Below are 6708 nucleotides of genomic sequence, written 5' to 3' on the forward strand. Positions count from 1 at the left end.
TCAGAATGGAGAAAACTAAACTATGTAATATAAAAATACAAATATTTCCTTAAAAAAACACAAAACAACTTTCTACATGTAGATAAATGTAAACAAACAAGAACTACCAACGTAAAAATGTTTACTTTTGTTGAATTTCACATAAAGCGAAGCAATTAAGGGCAGTGGAAGATTTTACTGCAAAAAATAACTGGTCACAATATTCGAGAAGATTCGAGAAAGTTCGAGAGCCTTCGAAATTACGCGTCATGCGTATGGAACTTTCCTTCGCATTGCACTGGCTGGATGTTACAACCAGAATGTTGTAAGTATGGACTAAAAGAGAATTACCACTGAGTTTAATAAACGATCTTAATCCAATATTTCTGGATCAATTTATTTTGTATGAGACATGTAATATCAATAATTGGATAAATGACATTTTTTTTATTATGATGTCCATCTTGTAAATGATCTTCTTCGTTTTCTTACGGAAACAAATACTTTGGAAGATATAATGATTTAAAATATCGCGTGACGTCACTTCTATTATTATTTTATATGACAAAAAAATATGTGTCCAATATTTTTTCATTACCTAATTGACGGACTAAAAAGTCATCATCCCTATTGTTCTTAATACAGCAATTTTGTATAGACATTGGTTATTCATTTCAGCCATAACTCTCCTTAGTATGTAATACAACAGGTTCAAAAAGATTCCAATCTGTGAATGACGTCACATTTATGGTCCTATCCATTTATTTATTTTCCAGTTGTAATGTGTGATGCATTATACCTTGGAACTTTCCTCAAAGCATTGCACTAGGTCCTACAATCAGAAAGTATTAAGCACCAAGGCGAGTAACAGGTTCGAGAAGTTTGAGTGCGCGAGTGACGTCACATCGGTTGTCTTGACGTAAGCAAGGACGCAATGTGCAATGTCCTTACTAATAAAAGAAATGCGAAAGTTTTTATTTGTTTGTCTTTAATTAATGTAGCAATGATGGGTTCCATAGGATGAATTTCGTGTCTGTAGATAGTAAAAAGACTGAAGATGATAGACTTTTTTTTCTATTATTTTTAATTTTGACTTTTCAATAGTCGCCTTAAATATTCTACTTGTTACTGATAATTCCGAAATGGAGAATCTTCTAGCATGCCCCAAGAATCCTATACTCATAATAATATATGCAGCAGTCACCTCCCTACGGTCACTTATGGTCAAACACTCAAACGTCACTCAATTTTAAGATGCTTTCAGAAATAGTTCTATCACTACAAATTCCTTATACAATGAAAGAGATAGCACAATATTTATGTACAACTTAAAATTGAGTAGCGTTTCAGTATTCGGGCTTAAGCCAACGGGACAAGAACAAGACACGAAACCAGATACTACTGGATGAAACTAGTTAAAAAAATCGAGAATATTCGAGAACGTTACAAAAGAACAATTTAAAACTTTTTCCTGGCGAAGGAATGCACAACCAGTTTTCGCCGGTATAAACTCAATATGTTTCCTGATTGGTCATAAGCTCATTATGGCCATTCGTTGCATGTCGAAACGTTTTAATAATGTTTCCTTTAATTCGAACTTAGAACGTCAATGTGACGTCAGAATGTCTTAAGCAGCTGATGAAAAAAAAGTGCAACTTTCACCCGTATTTATAAAGAAGTAATTACTTGTTGCTAAGTAATTTCTTAATTGAGTCATTACTTAAGGTTAGAATTCTTAATTCAAAAATCTTATTCTATAGTGGAGTAAAGCACGATACTTACTTGAGCAATTGCTCGAGTAACACTCGCCGCTAGGCGGTTGTTCCTATGGCAACACTTTGTCACTTTGCCACAAACTACATGCGCATTCAAAGAAAAAGTATCTTTTTTGTTCCGGTACTGCTCTGTATGAAGAATGCCTCTAGGTTTGGTGATTTGATGTGAGTGCAATCGATTGCGCCTACAATGTTTTTCAGTCCAGGTGCTCTGCCAATGCAACCAAGTTTTTCAAAATCATCTTTTGTATTCCTCAAATTTGAAGGAATCTTAATAAAATCTGGCATTAGCAATGCCAATGCTCGACTTACTCTTTTTACAATATGACAAATCGTCGATTGAGAATTATGCATGATATCTCCACATACAACTTGAAAGCTTCCAGTGGCATAAAAACGCAAAGCAGTAAGCAACTGACACAGTGGAGTTATAGGAAGCTCTCTTCGTGTCTCTGATTGTAAAGAGTCTATAATTCTCGGTAAAATCACATGTATCACAACACATTTGGAGAAACGAAATCTTTTTTTAAAACAACTTTCCGAATAGTCATGAAATAGTTCCACATCACGAAAGTAAACTTTGGGATTTCTAGGTTCCCCAACTACTACCTCTTCTAATATATTATCATCTATATTGTCTACAACAGCGAAAACCGCTTCAATGCTATCTAAAAATAATCTTCTAATCTTTCCATTTTAACCAAAATAACCCCAAAACAACTACCTACTGCTATAGTGTACCGGGTAGCTCAAAGTAATGCTAAAGTAAAGGAAATGGTGACTATTACTTGGTTAAGAATTCTAACCTTTGACAGTTCTAACTTCGAGTAATTTCTTAACTATAGAATAAAAATTGTTACTTAAGTAATTACTTTTACTCAAGTAATCACTTTTACTTGTTTATAAATACGGGTGTAAGAGATGGGTTTTTCCTTATACGAGAAATTCAATGTTTTGATGCACAGGATTCTGAATTAATTTATTGTTCACTCATTATATCGCTCTTATTTCTTCCCAGTAAGGTCAATCAAAAAGGCTCATAACCTATTTTAAAATAAAATGCCGATCCAAAATCATGGTGCTCCACAGTCAACAATGGTTTGATCATACATATGTAGTTGACTGACTGCACGGTTGACGCGGTCAACTGGCTGCCGTGCAACGTGTAGTGGATTCGATTCCCGCACGGAGCAACTCGTTTAGAATCCAAAATTGTTGTTTCTTGTCTGAGTGTTATATTATGCATGTAAATTGTATGTTTGTAAACGCACCTAGGACACAGGAGAAAAGAGAAAAACCTAAAGTTGAGCAACGTTTTAAAAAAACAAAAACTAAAAGACATATAGACAGACAGACAAATAGAAACAGGATTACCAAATTAAATGATGCTCTTTCTGAGTAAGAAATATTTGCCTCAACAATGGCCACACATCAACTCGTGAGAGGCAACGAAGAGATTTGTTACTTCACTGTCATTGCCACATAATGTATAGCAGCTGACAATTTGAAAGATTGTTTCCTTTTTAAGGTCACAAACCTGATGAAGCAGGATGTTGGCGAATATTTGTGAAATATCTTTGCATATGTAGTTTCTAGTTTCTGCTGTTAGAATAGATCTAAACGGATGAATGGTAGCAAGCAACATGGACTTTGAAATATAAAATCGTATGAACGATTGAGATTACACCAAACTTATCAAAATAAGATGTTATGAAAGTAACGTTGATAAGATGAAGGGAAATCTCATAGAGCTAAGAACAAAGAGTAAGTATGTCATTTTAAATGAAGACAGATGAAAAAGAAGAGGTCAGGCGGATTACTACGAACCATAAGCCCCGATAACCCACTAGGGGTTATCGGGGCTCCAGCTTGAAAAACAGGAGTAGGAACGGGGTGGTTTTTAGTCAGTAAGAGTCTGACACTCCGTCTCGCCATGCCCAAGGCGGTAGAAGTCATTGAATGATTTACCCCAATCAAACAAGACTCGTTGAATTCGTGTGAATTTTCATTTTCCACTAAACTATCGTATCGTAGCTTCCAATAGGTAATTTAAATACAACACGAATTAGTAGCCTTTACTCAAACAGACAAATTCTGACTAATAAGTATTGACATTAACGTACTGTTTTTTTTTCTTTTTTCTCATTACCCAGAATTGAAGTCAGCTGATTTTACATCCGAAAACCAGTTTTCTTTTGGAATAAGAAATAAAAACGAAGCAGTTGATGCATGTATAATAGTTATACCTATAATTAATTTTGTAATGAATGATTGGCTAACAGTCTAAGCATGCAAAATTGAAATGAAGTAGTAGGGGGAGGATTGCCTTAATATTGGAATAGAATTTGCAATTTGGTGCCGATTAGCACCCGACCAGCACCGTCTCGCTTTGAGTGGGTTAAAATTTGCAGTTTCAAACATTCAGGTTTAAGGACATGGCTTGTTAGAGCCATGGCCCACTATTGAAATGTTAATGATAATGACGATGATATAGACACTACTCCCTACTTACACTTCAGATGAAGTCACATGAAAACTTGAAACTCTCCACCAACCCTTAATACTCAATGCTTTATTACACACAAGTACTACATATAAGTACAAAGGTAATTTAATACAATGTCAGCTTAACTTCAAGTGTTTGAGAGCTAAGCGTATCGTAAAGATTACAGTATCAGAACAGCACTGTGTTGCACTGTTTGTGCGTGAAGACTATTGTATTATATCTGATGGGGATTAAGTTAGGGCTGATTCTGCATCACCAGTCACCGTGATGCAGCAGTGTGTCATGATACTCGATGTGGTGATGATTCTTCGTGTCACCTTATTATCAAATCTAACCCTTACCTATATTGCTATCAGCTTCATCATTGATGAGTAAACATCAGCAGCTCATGACATTTTACTACTGGACTATGAATTGCCTTCTACATTAGAGGATTTCTCACAGTTTACACGCTGGCCAAACAATTTGGAATATCAACTAGTGCGCCTCACCATCAACGATTACATCACTACTTACCATCAGGTGGGATTGTAGTCAAGCATTAGTTTTTATCGAATAAAAAAAAACAATTTGGAAATCGCAGTTTAAAATGTTTAACAGGAAGAGCTGCTGCCCCAGTCTCTGTCAAATGGGTTCTTTCAATTTTAGCGGGTAGAAAAAGGATGGTAACAAATTGATTGCTTGCTGTCATTACAAGACCTGTACCGCTCTCATTGGCCGTCAGAGCGCCGAACGCGCTCTCGTTTCGATTACTTTAAACGTAAAGCAAACTCGTACCTACTAAGGGTACTGATGTGACGAAGTCATTGGTGATCTGAGCTGAGCACAGCAAAGCCCTTTATAAGAAACACAGTACAATATTAACTGTATCAATTGTATAAAACGTACAAATTTTGCAAAAGTACTTAAAAGTCAACAGTCGTTTACTGCATGGTCTTCTAAACTTGACACAAATTTATTGCTATCTCCTATATCAGATATTGACGTATTTTTACCCAAATCTTATCAGTATAGGACACGAGGACAAAATCTTTGGAGCACAGCACGTGAGATCAAATTCGATTTTCTCAATTGACCAGTTTCAAGGTGATACTTCAGTCCGCTTTTACTCAATAACCTTCTTCTACTCGGCCATTATATCTAATTAATTTTGTATTGAGCATTGCTTTGTATCGTGTCGTGTCATGGTGGCCCGGAGGTTTAAAAGAACCCTGCAAGTAGGTACCAATGTGACTTTTTCCGAGTAATATGTACTTTCTAAGATTATTTAGACACCACAGACAAACGGTGAAGGAGAACATCGTGAGGAAACCTGGGCTTATAACTTCTGATTATAAGTTTGAAATCGTCAACCCACATTGAGCAATCGTGTTGATTAATGCTCAAACCCTCTCCGTATGAGAAAAGGCCTTTGTTCAGCAGTGGTCACTTATAGGCTGTTGATATGTGATGTGTTCTTTTGTCTCTACCCTCATGGAAAACTGGCGTGAGATTATGTATGTATGTTTTGTATTGCCATCTGCTACATATTCAATAGCAATTTTTACCCGACATCATTTCGGATCCTTTCCAAATGATTCACAAAAAAGAACCTGCCCAAACACGTAATTTTCAATTACCGTGCCGTGCCTCGTGATGAGTTATCTTAAAATCACTGCAATTTAGGTGATTGAACTGCATTCAAAATCGACCTCAAGAGTTCACGTACGTGTTTGTAAGTAGTTACGTACATATTGGTAGGTAAGTACGTATTTGCACAAATGCCTGCTTTAGCCTGCGATTTCTCTCTGGCATTTTCTTTTTCCTGCCAATATGTATATCTAGGTTTATCTGAGGAATGTCACAATATAATCTTCTTCTTATATTTCCCCCTTTCAAACAATCTTTACCACCTGGAGGACACGGTGGAGCATACGGTGGCGGTGTGCCCTGCATTGGCTGGGCACCGCTGTGTCCTCAGCGATGTGTTCGACGGCGACCACTCGCATCCGGCATTGGTTCGGGTTATGATGCGGAGCGAGGGAGAGTGGACTGTTTTGAATTTTCTTAATAACTTTTTTCTCTTTTTTCACCTCACCCTCACTCTTCCTTTCTTTTCATAACAGTTCTCATTTTCTGTAATAGTAATCTTAAAAGGACACACGCGTATTTGATAAATCGCAGAGAGGTACTCGAACTTTGTAATAAACGATACCTACTCAATGAGACTACTTAAAAAGAGGATGACAATGTAGATGCATTACAAAGTAAGTGACGCAAAGTCTGAGAAGTGGCAGTACCTGTCTCATGTCAGTTCCTCATTAGGGAATATACACGCGACTACAAATCGAGACATACATTACCAGTTTATCATGACCTCGCTTTGTTTAATCTTTCTTCACAGTCAACGGTCAGTTTATACTGGTCTATTGTAGTCAAATGTAGGTACATTAACATTAACTAAACGTT

Source organism: Spodoptera frugiperda, chromosome 2, assembly GCF_023101765.2.
Source record: "Spodoptera frugiperda isolate SF20-4 chromosome 2, AGI-APGP_CSIRO_Sfru_2.0, whole genome shotgun sequence".
In the NCBI taxonomy this organism is placed as follows: domain Eukaryota; kingdom Metazoa; phylum Arthropoda; class Insecta; order Lepidoptera; family Noctuidae; genus Spodoptera; species Spodoptera frugiperda.